At 42.9% G+C, this 16,303-nt stretch overlaps 1 protein-coding gene across 2 annotated transcripts in view; it reads right to left on the bottom strand.

The window, feature by feature from the left end:
* LOC100559028 (zinc finger protein 239-like) overlaps positions 1 to 16,303 on the bottom strand; it is a 169,422-nt gene that overhangs the window by 23,316 nt on the left and 129,803 nt on the right. The window contains exon 1 of one of the 2 annotated variants that reach the window (XM_062966457.1): positions 8,183 to 8,359. The exons of the other annotated variant lie outside the window; for it this stretch is intronic. The gene's annotated coding sequence lies outside the window, so the exon portion shown is untranslated. Of the gene's footprint in view, positions 1 to 8,182; positions 8,360 to 16,303 lie in introns of those variants that run through there. 2 annotated transcript variants of the gene reach the window in all.

The following is a 16,303-nucleotide window of genomic DNA, read 5'->3' as shown; positions in this document are numbered from 1 at the left end:
GAGCCACCAAGTCACTCCCTCCCAGGACATTGCAGGTCACAGCGAGCACATCCCAGGGTTCCTTTCTCTTTTCATGACCCTGCCCACTGCTCTCCCTTAACCCTTTCCCAGGGCTGAGGAGCCACCAAGTCACTCCCTCCCAGGACATTGCAGGTCACAGCGAGCACATCCCAGGGTTCCTTTCTCTTTTCATGACCCTGCCCACTGCTCTCCCTTAACCCTTTCCCAGGGCTGAGGAGCCACCAAGTCACTCCCTCCCAGGACATTGCAGGTCACAGCGAGCACATCCCAGGGTTCCTTTCTCTTTTCGTGACCCTGCCCACTGCTCTCCCTTAACCCTTTCCCAGGGCTGAGGAGCCACCAAGTCACTCCCTCCCAGGACATTGCAGGTCACAGCGAGCACATCCCAGGGTTCCTTTCTCTTTTCATGACCCTGCCCACTGCTCTCCCTTAACCCTTTCCCAGGGCTGAGGAGCCACCAAGTCACTCCCTCCCAGGACATTGCAGGTCACAGCGAGCACATCCCAGGGTTCCTTTCTCTTTTCGTGACCCTGCCCACTGCTCTCCCTTAACCCTTTCCCAGGGCTGAGGAGCCACCAAGTCACTCCCTCCCAGGACATTGCAGGTCACAGCGAGCACATCCCAGGGTTCCTTTCTCTTTTCGTGACCCTGCCCACTGCTCTCCCTTAACCCTTTCCCAGTGCTGAGGAGCCACCAAGTCACTCCCTCCCAGGACATTGCAGGTCACAGCGAGCACATCCCAGGGTTCCTTTCTCTTTTCATGACCCTGCCCACTGCTCTCCCTTAACCCTTTCCCAGGGCTGAGGAGCCACCAAGTCACTCCCTCCCAGGACATTGCAGGTCACAGCGAGCACATCCCAGGGTTCCTTTCTCTTTTCATGACCCTGCCCACTGCTCTCCCTTAACCCTTTCCCAGGGCTGAGGAGCCACCAAGTCACTCCCTCCCAGGACATTGCAGGTCACAGCGAGCACATCCCAGGGTTCCTTTCTCTTTTCATGACCCTGCCCACTGCTCTCCCTTAACCCTTTCCCAGGGCTGAGGAGCCACCAAGTCACTCCCTCCCAGGACATTGCAGGTCACAGCGAGCACATCCCAGGGTTCCTTTCTCTTTTCATGACCCTGCCCACTGCTCTCCCTTAACCCTTTCCCAGGGCTGAGGAGCCACCAAGTCACTCCCTCCCAGGACATTGCAGGTCACAGCGAGCACATCCCAGGGTTCCTTTCTCTTTTCATGACCCTGCCCACTGCTCTCCCTTAACCCTTTCCCAGGGCTGAGGAGCCACCAAGTCACTCCCTCCCAGGACATTGCAGGTTACAGCGAGCACATCCCAGGGTTCCTTTCTCTTTTCATGACCCTGCCCACTGCTCTCCCTTAACCCTTTCCTATTCTTTTCTATGGCACACAGCAAACAGAGGAATTGATCATTAACTAAACATACTGGAGAGGTTTGGGGAGAATTCATTGTGATTTATAAGAGTTGTAGGGACTGGGATGTATAGTTCACCTGCAATCTAAGAGCACTCTGAACCCCACCAACGATGGACCTGGAACTAACCTGGCACTCAGACCCAACATGGCCAAATTTGCATACTGGAGATGGTTTGGGGGTGATTGACCCTGACATCCAGGAGTTATAGTTCAGAGAACACTGAATCCATCTGATGATGTATCTGACACACTTGACACACAAATTCCACACGGACAACTGAGAATACTGGTGGACTTTGGGGGTGATTGACCTTTAACTCTGGGAGTTATAGTTTACCTGTATTCCATGAGCCGCCTGAACCCCACCAATGATGCATCTGGACCAAACTTGGCACACAGACCCACTGCTGCCAACTTGGGGTGATTGACCTTGGCATCAGAGAGTTATAGTTCACCCGTATTCAGAGAACACTGAACCCAGAAAACCAAACTTCGCACACAGACCCAAGATGGCCAACTGTGAATACTGGGGAGGGTTGACCCAAGATTTTTGGGAATTGTAATTCACCCACATCCTTATTCAAAGCAAAGACTGTGATTTTCCTAAGACATAGTGTAACAGATGACCAAACTGATATTATCTCACATCCAAAAACAAACAAGGCCCTTTCAAATAACCCGGGCACCTTCGGGTACCCAAGCTAGTTGTAAAATAAAGGATGCAACTAAAACTCCCAACTCCCTCCCCTCCCAGCATAGGAAGAAGAGGAAGAGGGACAAATGTTTTGACTGTTTCTGCCTTAAAATAAACAGCGAAACCAAACACCTAAAACCCACGAAACTTGGCCACAAAAGACATGGTCATCCCTGCTGTGTTTAGACATCAAAACAAAAACAAAATTCAAACTGGAAGTCACTCAAAAAAAACCCAAAACAAATACTGCACTGTGCGCATGCGCGGAGTAGCCCCCACCCTTGGAAGACATACGTGAATGAAAGGCAGCAGTGCGCGAGCATCCCAACCCCCGGGACGGGGAGATTGCGTAACGAGAGGGAGGAGGACAATAGGCCTAAACAACCACATCCGGCAAGTGAACGAGGCAGAGGAAAAAAGGGTGAAGGAAAGCTTTCCCCCTTGCAAGCTTTTAAAAACTTATTTTCTTGGAATTCAGTCAGGGACTTTGCGAAAAAGACATAGCGTGAACGCTGGTGGGAGAAGGGAGGGAGAGCGAACAACAACTCCCACAATCCCCAACCAGCTATTTGGGACTATGGGAGTGGTAGTCCAAATGGGGGCCCATTCCGTCAGAAAACTGCTTGATTGTGCTTAAAGAAACAGCCTCGCAGCCCTTCCGTGGGAGTCTGGTAAGCAAAAGAAGGAGTTTCTGAAGGAATGGCGGCGTGGCTTTTCTCCAACCGGCTCACCCGTCCTCCCTTTTCACAAAGTCCCTGACTGCATTCTAAGAAAATAAGTTTTTTAAAATCTGGAAAAGGGGAAAGCCACACAGGCAGGAGAAGGGACGGAGGGCGAAACAACTGGGAGGGGAAAAGCCACGCCGCCATTACTCCAGAAACGCTTCAGTTTGCTGACCAGACGCCAACGGAAGGGCTGCAAAGCCATTTCTTTAAGCACAATCAAGCAGTTCTCTGACAAAATGGGCCCCATTTGGACATCAACTCCCACAATCCCAAACCGGCTATTTGGGATTATGGGAGTTGCAGTACAAAACACCAGGACGGTACAACAAGAGTGCTCAAGCCCCTACCATCTTAAAAGCAACAAGGACAATACATACTAAACAGGCAAACTACTTCCAACATTCTTAAAAGAGGGAAATTCAAAACCAGACACACACAGGGCCAGCTAACACCTTCAAACACAAAAAACACCCACCCAGGAACCAACCAGCCTATCAGGCTAAAAGCCCAGTAAATACTCATCAAGGTGACAATGCATGTCTGGTTCCTACCAAGGGAAATGCTATGGAAAACAACAACACCTCGCTGCAAATATTGTAACAATCTACAACCAGGACAGTGAAAACAACAACAACAATTATACCCCGCCCCATCTCCCCGAAGGGACTCGGGGCGGCTTACATGGGGCCAAGCCCGAACAGAACAATATAAAAACAAAACAATAAAACCAATCAATCAGACAATAAAAGCAAGTCATAAAAAACCACATACAAGATAAAGTGTTAAAATCATGGATTGGGTTCAAAGAATCTAGGCCAAAGTGCTAAAAGTGCAAATATATCATGTCATCAGGGGAGGGTGGCCACTCAGCTATGATGGCTATAAAGTGCCATTATCATACTGGGGAAGGCAAGGCGTTCACTGTTAATGGACAACAGGCCGATCATACAGAGATCAGTCACCAAAAGCCTCTCGGAAGAGCCAAGTCTTCAGGCTCCTCCGGAAGGAGAGGAGGGTGGGGGCCTGCCTAATCTCCCCGGGGAGCGAGTTCCAGAGCCGGGATGGGGGCCACGACGGAGAAGGCCCTCTCTCTCCCTCGTCCCCACCAGCCGTGATTGTGAAGGTGGTGGGAGCGAGAGGAGGGCCTCCCCCGACGAGCGAAGAGGTCGTGCAGGTTCGTAGGGGGAGATGCGGTCTCAAAGGTAGGGGGGTCCCAAAGCGTTTAGGGCTTTGTAGGTGATCACCTGCACCTTGAATTGGGCCCGGAAAATAAAGGGCAGCCAATGGAGCTCCTTAAACAGTGGCGTTGAACGCGCCCTGTAATTTGCTCCAGTCAGAAACCTAGCTGCCGAGCATTGTACTAGTTGAAGTTTCCGGGCCGTCTTCAAAGGCAGCCCCACGTAGAGCGCATTGTCAATCCAGTCAAACCAACACTATGAACACAGGGAAAACAGGGCCAGCTAACACCATCCAACAAACGGCAGCAAATGAAATAAAAAAGGACCCAGTATTAAAAACCAAAACAAACCTGGACATTAAATAAACAACAACACTTTGAACACAGGGAAATTCTACAGAGGAAACAATCAGGAAAAAAACACCAATAAAATGTATACCATTAGGACAACAAATAAAAGGGGAACCATCCGAAAACAAGGGAATTCAAGAAAGGAAACAATCAGGGCCAGCTAACACCTCCAAACAAAGTATTCCCCCAGGAGGAAGCAGCCAGGCTTTGAGGTTGCGAGGCCATTACATGGTACTCAAGGAGACTAATAACAGAATGCATACCTCCTGCACCGAGACAATTCAGTGCACCGAGACAATTCAGCCAGGCTTTGCGGCTGCAGGGTTATTCACTGCTATTCCATCTGGCGAACAAACAAATCCAAAAAGCCACAGCAACACGTGGCAGGGCACAGCTAGTAAATGAAATGTGCATTTTCCCCTTAGATTAAACAACAAAACTACTGGACCAAATCACACCAAATTTGGCCACAAAAGACATAGTCATCCAGTCTATGTCTTTCAATAAAAAAACTAGAAAAATAGTCCAAATTACAGAGAATGAGAAAGAGCCTTTCTCCCGTTAACTGCCAGTTAGAAAGGTAGGCTCTGCTGCCTTCAACCCCGCCCCCGCTGCCTTTAGGCCCCGCCCCCTTCGTATCCTAGCAACTCCCACAGCCAAGATGGCGCCCAGGGGACAGGCACTTAGGCCTGGTCCACACTGCCTATAAAATACAGATTATCTGATTTGAACTGGATTATATGGCAATGTAGACTCAAGACCCTTCCACACAGCTATATTACCTAGAATGCCAAGGCAGATAATCCACAGTGTCTGCTTAGAACTGGATTATCTTGAGTCCACACTGCCATATAATCCAGTCCAGTGTGGATTTTAAACAGTTGGTAGAAGGGGCCTCATATAATCCAGTTCTAAACAGATAATATAAGATTATAAATGTAATGTGTAATAATTGCTGTGGTATAATAATACAGAACAATATAATCTCTAAAACCAAGACAGTAAATAAAGACCAACACTCTGAAAACAGGGGAATTCCACACAGGAAACAATCAGGGCCAGCTAACATCTCACAAGAAAGGATTCTTCCAGAAAGGAAGCTGAGCAGGGAGTGAAGCAGTGTGTATTACCAAAGTCATTATTACTACTATCATCATCATCATCATCATCATCATCATCGTGTTGCGGTCAACCGTGAAAATGAACACAATCTGGCTCCAAGTATAAAAAAACACTAAAATCAGAATATATAAAAATTACTGTGGTATAATAAAACAGAACAATACAATCTCTAAAATCAGAACACTAAATAAAGAACAACACTCTGAAAACAGGGGAATTCCAGACAGGAAACAGTCAGAGCCAGCTAACACCTTCCAACAAAGTATTCCCATCACCAAAGTTTGGCAAATCCTCTGTTTTCTGAGGGCCACAGCCTTTTCTTTTTCTTTTTGAGTGTGTGTGCTCAAGCAATGCATATGGGTACTTTTTCATCTACACAGACAGTAGAAGCACATAAAATATCGCAAAGGACCGCACTCTGAAAACAGGGGAATTCCAGACAGGAAACAATCAGGGCCAGCTAATAATAATAATAATAATAATAATAATAATAATAATAATAATAATAATATGAAGTCCAGCATGTCTATCTTGTTTGCTGTGTCATAATAAAATAATTTTATTTATACCCCGCCTCCATCTCCCCCGAAGGGGACTCGGGGTGGCTTACAGATAATACCAGATAAAAACAATAACAATATACAATATACAATACATCAATAAACAAAAAACATACACAAATTATAAAAATTTTAAACATTAACCTATAGAAATAAAAAAACACTTAATAAAACATGGAATTAAAAACAGCGAGGTTATGATATTAGACTAAGTAAAGTGCACATTATAAAAGTTGTAAGCTCAAGATAAGAGTATAAAGTGCTGCAAATTCATTGGAGATCAATCTGGGATGGGAGAGGCTAACAGAGCTAACACCTCCCAACAAAAAATTCCCCCAGGGAGGGAGCAGCCAGGCTTTAAAGCTGAAAGGCCATTACATGCTGATCATTTTCCTAATTGCAGCATTCATACTTGCCTCCAACAAACAAACAAAAAAGGAACAATCAGAAATATTGTACATTAACTAGCTTTAGGAAATAATATCCCCTGATGGCACAATGTGTTAAAGCGCTGAGCTGCTGAACTTGTGGACCACAAGGTTGCAGGTTCAAATTGGGGGAGCGGAGTGAGCCCCCACTGTTAGCCCCAGCTTCTGCCAACCCTAAAGTTCAAAAACATGCAAATGTGAGTAGATCAATAGGTACCGCTCTGGCGGGAAGGTAATGGCGTTCCATGCAGTCATGCCTATGGCCACATGACCTTGGAGGAGTCTAAGGACAACGCTGGCTCTTTGGCTTAGAAATGGAGATGAGCACCAACCCCCTGAGTCAGACACGACTGGACTTAACGTCAGGGGAAAACCTTTACCCTTGACCTTAACTACCACCAATTCCTCAGTACTTTATTTCCCATACCACCAGACTTCACCACAGCAACGCGTGGCCGGGCACAGGTAGTGTGTGTGTGTGTATACATATATGTATGTATATATATATATATGTGTGTGTGTATGTATGTATGTGTATATATATATATATATATATATATATATATATATATATATATATATATCTTCCCCTTTTATTTCTTCCTTCTTCCTCTCCTTTATTTCATGTTATTTATTATTATTATAACCAATATATATATATATATGTTATAATCATATTACTTTATTATACTATTCATATTATATTATTATCATCATCACTACTTTATATACATTATATTATTTTGATGTACTTAGTTACTTACTTCATTTGTACCCGGCCTTTCTCGGCCCCGGAGGGGACTCAAGGCGGCTTACAAATCCGGGAAGAATTCAATGCCGCACAGGTAAACAATAAAACACATCTCATCCAAATATAAACACTCTAGACATATAAGCAATTAAAACATACATCAATCAATCAATCAGATTAAAACCATATAAAATGCCGAGTCATGCTCTCATGTCCAAGCCTGGCTCCCAGTATTTAAAAATCTCTAAAATCAGGACAATAAAGAAAGAACAACACTCTGAAAACAGGGGGATTATTGTGTATATTTTTTATTGGTTGTTTTTGTCCTGATGTTTTATATTTTATCATTGTTTGTATTTTGATTTTGCTGTAAGCCGCCCCGAGTCCCCTTCGGGGGAGATGGAGGCGGGATACAAATAAACTTATTATTATTATTATTATTATTATTATTATTATTATTATTATTATTATTCCAGGCAGGAAACAATCAGGGCCAGCTAACCCCTCCCGCCCAAGGATTCCCCCAGGCAGGAAGCAGCCCGACCTTGAATCTGCAAGGCTGTTCAATGCTAATCAAGGTGGCCAACTGCGCTCTACACGCTTCCCTCGAACAGACACGGGTTCGTCCTTCCTCCCGCCCCGGACATCCTTCCACGGGGATAAAAATCAGCCCCACCGGCCTCGTTCCTAAGAGACCTCACCGCCTCTGCGGAGGCCTGCCACAGAGGTGGGCGAAACGTCAGGAGAGAATGCTTCCGCTCCCTCCGAGCCTCCCCGGCCACCCTCGGGCCCCTTTCTTTCTTTCTTTCTTTCTTTCTCGCTGATGCGGCTGAGGGGGGAAAGGAAGGGGCCCGAGGGTGGCCGGGAAGGCTGGGAGTTGTAGTCCAAAGGAAGGCCCGAGGGAAGGCCCGAGGCCGCCTCACCTGCCGCCTCCCGCTCTCCTCAGCTCTCCGCCGCCCTCGAGGAACTGCCCGGAAGTGGCGCCGCCCCTCTAGGAAGCGGAGGCCTCCCGCTCTCGCTGGACTTCCGCCCGGCCCCAAGATGGCGCCCGAAGGCGGGGGGCGGGGCTTCTGCCCTTTCTCCTCCCAGGAATCAGAGGAAGAGAATGTCATAGGAATCAATACGGAAATAGAACCATGAATGGGAAAATAATAGAATAATAAAATAAAATATATTAATAGAATAATAGAAAAATAGAATATAATAATATTCGAATACTATGAACATGGAATATAATAGAATAATAATGTAATATAATAATATAAAATATATTAATAGAATAATAGAAAAATAGAATATAATAATAATCGAATACTATGAAAATGGAATATAATAGAATAACAGAATATAATAATGTAATATAATAATATAAAATATATTAATAGAATAATAGAAAAATAGAATATAATAATCGAATACTATGAAAGTGGAATATAATAGAATAATAATTTAATATAATAATGTAATATAATAATATAAAATATATTAATAGCATAATAATAGAATAGAATAATATAATTATAATAATATAGTAATAGAATGATAGAATAAATATAATATGATATAATAATAGGAAAATAGAATAAACATATATATTATTAATAGTATAATATTGTATTACATTATAATACTATTATCAATATTATACGTTTTATTTACTTCGTGTCAAAAGCACTGCATAACAAATACATTTTAAAAATTAGTAGTATAATATTGTATTACATTATAATATGATTATCAATATTATAAGTTTTATTTATTTCGTGTCAAAAGCACTGCATAACAAATACATTTTAAAAATTAGTAGTATAATATTGTATTACATTATAATATGATTATCAATATTATAAGTTTTATTTATTTCGTGTCAAAAGCACTGCATAACAAATACATTTTAAAAATTACTAGTATAATATTGTATTACATTATAATATGATTATCAATATTATAAGTTTTATTTATTTCGTGTCAAAAGCACTGCATAACAAATACATTTTAAAAATGATGGGGAAAAAAAGGGAAATCACAAGCAACTAAATAGTTTTAGACCAAAAACGGGCAACAGCAATCGCATTGTCCGTAGCTTTAAGCAACTCCTCCTCCGTGCATGAGGCAGGGCATTGTGGGCAAGCCTTCATATGCGGAGTTGTGTGTTCTGCTCCACAGTCACACAAGGTGGAGGATTCCTCCAGGTAGGGCCACCTTGCCAGGTTCCCTTTGGATCTGCCCACTCTACTTCTGAGTCTGTTCAGGGACTTCCAAGTGGCCCATTCGTGGTTTGCCCTGGAGGAAGGAAGACCCTCGTGGGGGGCCATCCAGTTGGGATTGCCAGGTTCAGCTGCCCAGAGGGACACCCTTGTTGCTGCTGGAGGAACATCAAGAGGAGGGAGTGGTGGTTCTCATGAAGCCCTTCCTTGATTTGAGTCTACTGATTAATAACGGGGGCAAGTTACAGGGAGAGATCCACTCCCTCAAGGTGCAGACCATCACCTATAAAGCCCTAAACGGTTTGGGACCCACCTACCCCCGTGACCGTCTCTCCCTCCATAAACCTGCCCGATCTTTACGATCCTCCGGGGAGGCCCTTTTATCACCACTGTCTTTATCCCAGGCCCGCCTTGTGGGTACAAGGGAGAGGGCCTTTTCTGCTGTGGCCCCCCGACTGTGGAACTCACTGCCTACTGAAATCAGGCAAGCTCCCACTTTGTTAGCTTTTAGGAAAGACCTGAAAACATGGCTCTTCCGCTGTGCTTTCGGTGAGTAATTTCTGTTATATATTTCTGTGTTACTCCCCCCCGAACATCTATCCTCTAAACTGCCCCACTCTCATATGTCCCTGTCCACATTGGAGTACCCCTCTGTCCCTCTCACTCCGGGTTTTGTCTTTGTGTTCCTGCGGCCTGCTCTTGTTTTACTGTTTCTTGATTCCTTGATGTGATGTTTATTATTATCTATCGTATTACTTTTAATTGTGCTATGATATGCTGTTTTTATGTTTTATTATATTGTATTGCTCTGGGCATGGCCCCACGTTAGCCGCCCCGAGTCCCCACTGGGGAGATGGTGGCGGGGTATAAATAAAGTTTTATTATTATTATTATTATTATTACTGGGAGGAGGGTGATAGTCATGCAGTGGGTGGCTTTCTCAATGTTCGACTGTTGTGGAATTTCGTTTGGACGCGGGTGAAGAAAGCAGACTGACAGCAGAAGTTGTCTTCAAGATAGTTTACTTTTGGCCAAGAGCAGGTGACCATGTTAGCGAATGCCCAGAAAACGCAATGCCACCCCTTGCCTGTAGTGGCTTTCCCATTTATACAATTTTACAGAAGCATGCGCAGAAAGCTAACTGACAATGGAATTTGCTGACTATTACAATCCTTTTGGACATGCGTAGTTGCCTTTTAACTTATACAACTCATTACTCATCACATCAGGTGAAGTGTCCATAGTTTGCTCCACGTATGCACTATCCTCGGGTGACACGTTCATAGTTCATCCTACGTTTACATCATCCGGGCAGCCAAATCATTACTGCAGTTTGCATGACCTTCTATTGTGAGCAAAGAGCAAATGTCAGGCAGAACATGTCCTGTCAACACTTTCATGGAAAAACAAAATTTTTGAGTAAGGGTCATCTAGGTAAGGGATTTTTAGGGTCTTTAAATAAAATATTCAAGAGCTGCTACATTACGACCTTATTTCTCTCACCGTTAGCAGCAACTTCCCGTCGCACGTCAGGAGGGGCAATGCCAGCTAACTTGTAGAGTTTATCAACAGGTGTAGGTTTAAGGCATCCCGTGATGATTCTGCATGTTTCCTTCAGTGCTATGTCCACCTGCTTTGCATGGGCAAACTTGTGCCAGACAGGACAGGCCTACTCAGCCGTAGAGAAAGACAAGGCCAGGGCTGAGGTTCTTACTACTTGTGGGTCTGCTCCCCATGCGCTGCCAGTCAGTTTCCGCAGGATGTTATTGCGTGCAGCTACTTTGTGCTTGGTGTTCATGCCGTGTTTCCTATATGTTAGTGTTCGGTCTAAGGTGACACCAAGGTATTTAGGATGGAAACAGTGTCCGAGCTCTTGGCCTTCCCAAGTCACTTTCAGTTTCCTGTTGGCTTCGCGGTTACGTAGGTGGAAAGCACACACTTGTGTCTTGGAAGGGTCAGGCTTCAGGTGGTTCTCTTTGTAGTAGCTGGAGAGATCTTTCAAGGCATTGGTGAGTTGCTTTTCAACTGTTTCAAAATCTTTCGCTTGTGTTGTAAGGCCAAGATCATCAGCATATATAAAGCTCTTTGTGAGTGGTGATTGTGGCTGATCGTTCGTGAAGATGTTAAATAAGGTCGGTGCAAGAACGCTGCCTTGGGGTAAACCATTCTTTTGCCTCCTCCATCTGCTTTTCCGGCCCTGAAACTCCACATAGAAGCTGCGGTTTTCTAGGAGGGTCTGGACAGTTTTTGTAAAGTCAAAGTCCCGGGTGATATGGTAGACTTTATGCAGCATTTTTCTATGTTGCACCGTGTCATAGGCTGCCGTAAGGTCCACAAAGACTGTTCCCGTGATGCAGCCTTTCTCATAGCCTTCCTCGATATGCTCAGTCAGATGAAGAATTTGACCTGTACAGTTTTTCCCTGGTCTGAAACCTGCTTGTTGTGCAATAAGCGTGGGTTTGATGACAGGTCCAAGTCGATTTAATAGACTCATAGACTTTATATAGATGACATACATGTTGTGGTAATCTCTGAGCGGTTAGACTCAATTCAACCCTCTCTGGAGGAGATTCCACCAAAATCAGCAGAGTAGCAACAGCAAAAGCTTTCAAATGCAAGAGTTACTTACACGGGGCGAGCAAAGAGAAGCCTTTGACCATTTAGGATTGCAATGGACTGCAGAGTCTCAATAAAAGTTCGAAAAGTATTTATTCAGGTAAAAAGAACGCCATTGCAGATAGAAAGGCTTGGGAGCTGTCTAGTCTACTCCAGACTGGTTTCTAAGGAAAAATAACAAACATCTAAATAGTTACATCTTGCCAGGAGAGATGGTGAGATGCTTCTTGTTAGCTAGAAGAACAAAGGGAGAAGAGAGAACCCAAATGGTTCCAACCTCATGGTCCAGTTTATTGGGGCCATAAAAGACATTCTGACCAATGGGAAGTTAGTGTCCCTAAAGATTCACATTTCTACTAACTTCAAAGTCAGGGATGTGACGTAGCAAAAAGGAAAAAAGGAAAAGTATGGTATATATTGTACTTTAAAGTAAGTTATAGTTCTATATTTCCTCAAGTGATATAATCACATATATTATGACTGTAATATCAATTTATATATTCCAACTGTACAAATAAGTACATATTTCAATGTCCAATTTTAACAAATATAATCTTGATAGTGTTCTCAAGGTTTGTAGTACTCTTCTTCAAATTCGATCATTCAAAGTAAATCAAAGTTCCATGTCAATAGTAAATCAAAGTTCCATATCAATAGCAACAAAGTTCCATGTCAATAGTAACGACTGGTCTCCCGGGTATGCATCCAGTTCCGGTGACCTTCTTCAGGTAGACCTTCTTCAGGTAATCCTGGAGTTCCCTCTGTTTGCTGCTCTGCTGTCTTATTTCTTTTCATAGAATTAAATGTAAATTGAGTCAAAATAATACAAACCATACTAGAAATAATACAAACCATACTAAAAATAGACATGTATAATACACCCCAATAATATCTAATATAGTATATAAATATCAGGATTCACAGCAAAAAGAACTTACATGTCCTTGGAGGATCCTTACATGTAGTATTCTGCCTCAGGTTGCGAGCATTCAGCAGTAGTTCTGTAAAGACTTAAGTATTTTTTTATCCCATTATAAGAAGCAGGTGAGATCTAGCCTATCATTTAGGCCTTGTGAGGTTAAGGTCTTCAATTTGTGGATCCAAAAAGCCTCCCTGCAGAGGAGTAACTTCTTGATGTCAGTGTTAATTGGAGTCTGTAGTTTTTCTAAGGCAAGGTACTTAAGGTCGTTACAGGAATGAGTGTTGTCTTTAAAGTGTAAGTATAGTGTGGATTCTGTGTTTCCTTTTCTAATTCGTGATCTGTGTTCCTGTATTCTAATCCTTATGGCTCTGGTTGTCATGCCAACATATAATTTATTACAAGGACATGAGAGTACATAGATCACATTCTCAGATGAACAGGTGGTATAGTTTTTTAATTTAATTTTCATATTTAATGTGGGATGTATGAATTCTTTGACATTGTTTGTAAACTTACAGCAATCACAATGACCACATTTAAAGTTACCGGTGGTTGGGTTTCGTGGAACTATACTGGATTTTCTAATATCTGAGTGGATCAAAATATCCCTGAAATTTCTAGATCTTTTATGTGCTATGATTGGTTTAGATTGACAACCAGGGATGTCCTGTAGTAAATGCCAGTGTTTAAAGATTATTTTTTGTATATTTGATGTCTGTGTGGTTAAGGTGAGGGGGCAAATAATTCTGTTGGATTGTGTTTTAGATTGGTATTTAAGTAATGTGTCCCTGTTAACTTGGTTTGTTTTTTCTAATGCTGTATTGAGAATTTTTTCTGGGTATCCTCTTATCTTAAGTTTGTTCTTAAAGGTGTGTGCTGCCATCAAAAAATCTTTTGGTTTACTATTATTACGTTTTAGTCGAAGAAATTGGGAATATGGTAAGTTTGATTTTAGAGAATGGTGATGGAAACTTTTGAAATGTAGGATTGAATTTTTGTCTGTTGGTTTAGTATAGTTACATATAAGCCATTTCCATCCTTGTGAACTACCACATCCAGAAAGTTAATATTGGTTGAACTTATAGTACTTGTAAATTTCATATTTGGATGGATGGTATTGATCCAGTCACTAAATGACTGTGCTTTCTCGTAAGAATTAAATATTGTGAATATGTCATCTAAAAATCTCCCATAATATAACATATCTGTTAGGTATGGGTTATGGATCTTATTGAATATGAATATTGTTTCCAAATGAGATACAAAAATATTGGCCGCAGATGGCGCAAGCGAACTCCCCATAGCTATCCCCCAAATTTGTAAATAATATTTAAAATCAAATCTAAAATAATTATTATCAAGAACAATGTCCAATAAGTCCACTAAAAAGTGTGTGGGTGGTATACAACTCATGAGATACATGGGATACAACTCATTTTATTAATACAATAGAATCACTCTACATACCTCAACAATGTACATTGATGTCTCTTGACATCGCCTCCTTATATACTAATATACCACCAAACGAAATCAGAACTATTATTCAGGATCTATTTGATTCCAGAGAATCAAAAATACCATCCACACACTTGCGCTATTGAGACGGAACTTTGATTTACTATTGACATGGAACTTTGATTTACTTTGAATGATCGAATTTGAAGAAGAGTACTACAAACCTTGAGAACACTATCAAGATTATATTTGTTAAAATTGGACATTGAAATATGTACTTATTTGTACAGTTGGAATATATAAATTGATATTACAGTCATAATATATGTGATTATATCACTTGAGGAAATATAGAACTATAACTTACTTTAAAGTACAATATATACCATACTTTTCCTTTTTTCCTTTTTGCTGTATATAATAGACATCTGTGCATATAGCAGGGATGTGACGTACACAGGATAGAGGGAAACACAGTGAAGCCTGTCTAGGCATGCTTTGGAGACAGGGAAAGGATTCCCTCAATGTAACTCTATCATCTATCTGACTACATCTAGACTTGAGTCCTCCAGGATGATTCCCAACAATACGATCATACGATCCGCTTTGAGTCCCCCTCGGGGGAGAGGAAGGCGGGATATAAATATTGCAAATAAATAAATACTGAGCCACAGTGAAGCATGGCCAGGTGTAGCCCGTAATAATACAACATGCGTCTGTCTCAGGGTTGGGGGCCGGGACAGAACAGGGGCTTTGTTGGTGTGCCGCCCACCCCCTGCCCATCCATCTCCCCACCTGAGCCGGCCCGGGGGGGGGGGGGTCTCGGGCCCGGTGTTGGGGTCCAATGGCCAGTTGAGATTCAGGACTTCACGGCCGCCATGACAACCGTGGGTCTGTCCCAAAGGGTCCCTGGCCCCACCTATGCCGCTGGGCAGACAGACAGGTTTTGAGTCATCTACTCTGGTGAACCGTTGACCTTTGGCCCTGAAATATACCGTATAAGACTCACTTATCCCCAAACGGACTATGTTAATATATTTGGTCTAATGATCCCCGTCCCCTCGATCGAGGTGTGTTGTAACTGCCATTTATTGTTTATTTTAACAGTATAGTTTCACCTCGTTTTAACAATGTGTTTTATTCTACTGGCCGTGTTGTGTATGTTGTAGTTTTATGACTGGAAACGGCCCCGAGTCCCTTTGGGGAGAGAGAGCGGAATATAAATGAAGTTTTCCTGACTTCGCTCCAGGCCTGGTCTTGTGTTCGGGGTTGTCGCACCTCGGCCTTGACTTGGGAAGAGCCTTGAAACCTGGCTTTTGGAGAAGAACTCTCCGTCCGCATGACACATTTTGCTTCGGTGTCCATTTTCCCATTGGTTGCACCTTGTTTTGTTAATTATTTGTTATGACCACACGGTTCACCCCGGTCCAACTCTTCCACATTTTGTAGCACTTGACCAACTACCTCGTGTTTACAAAACCCGCTCAGCGCACTTTTGCCCAGTTCGTTTTTATGATTCTACTGTCGTATTTTAATATGCTTTTTTACCATTGTTTTTGCTATCTTTCTGTTAATGTTTATTCTCATCCTTGTGTGGTTTTTGTTAACTGCTGAATTTTATGTTTTTTATTGTATTTGCCTGGTTCGCCCCATGTAAGCCACCCCGAGGCCCTTCGGGGAGATGGAGGTGGCGTATGAGAATAAAGATTATTGTTGTTAGAATCATAGAATAGTAGAGTTGGCAGAGACCTCATGGGCCATCCAGTCCAACCCCATTCTGCCAAGAAGCAGGAAATCGCATTCAAAGCACCCCCGACAGATGGCCATCCAGCCTCTGCTTA

The sequence above is a fragment of the Anolis carolinensis genome, unplaced genomic scaffold (genome assembly GCF_035594765.1).
Source record: "Anolis carolinensis isolate JA03-04 unplaced genomic scaffold, rAnoCar3.1.pri scaffold_21, whole genome shotgun sequence".
Classification (NCBI taxonomy): Eukaryota; Metazoa; Chordata; class Lepidosauria; order Squamata; family Dactyloidae; genus Anolis; species Anolis carolinensis.
Note: the sequence above shows the minus strand (reverse complement) of the source record. Positions and strands in the feature narration are given on the sequence as shown.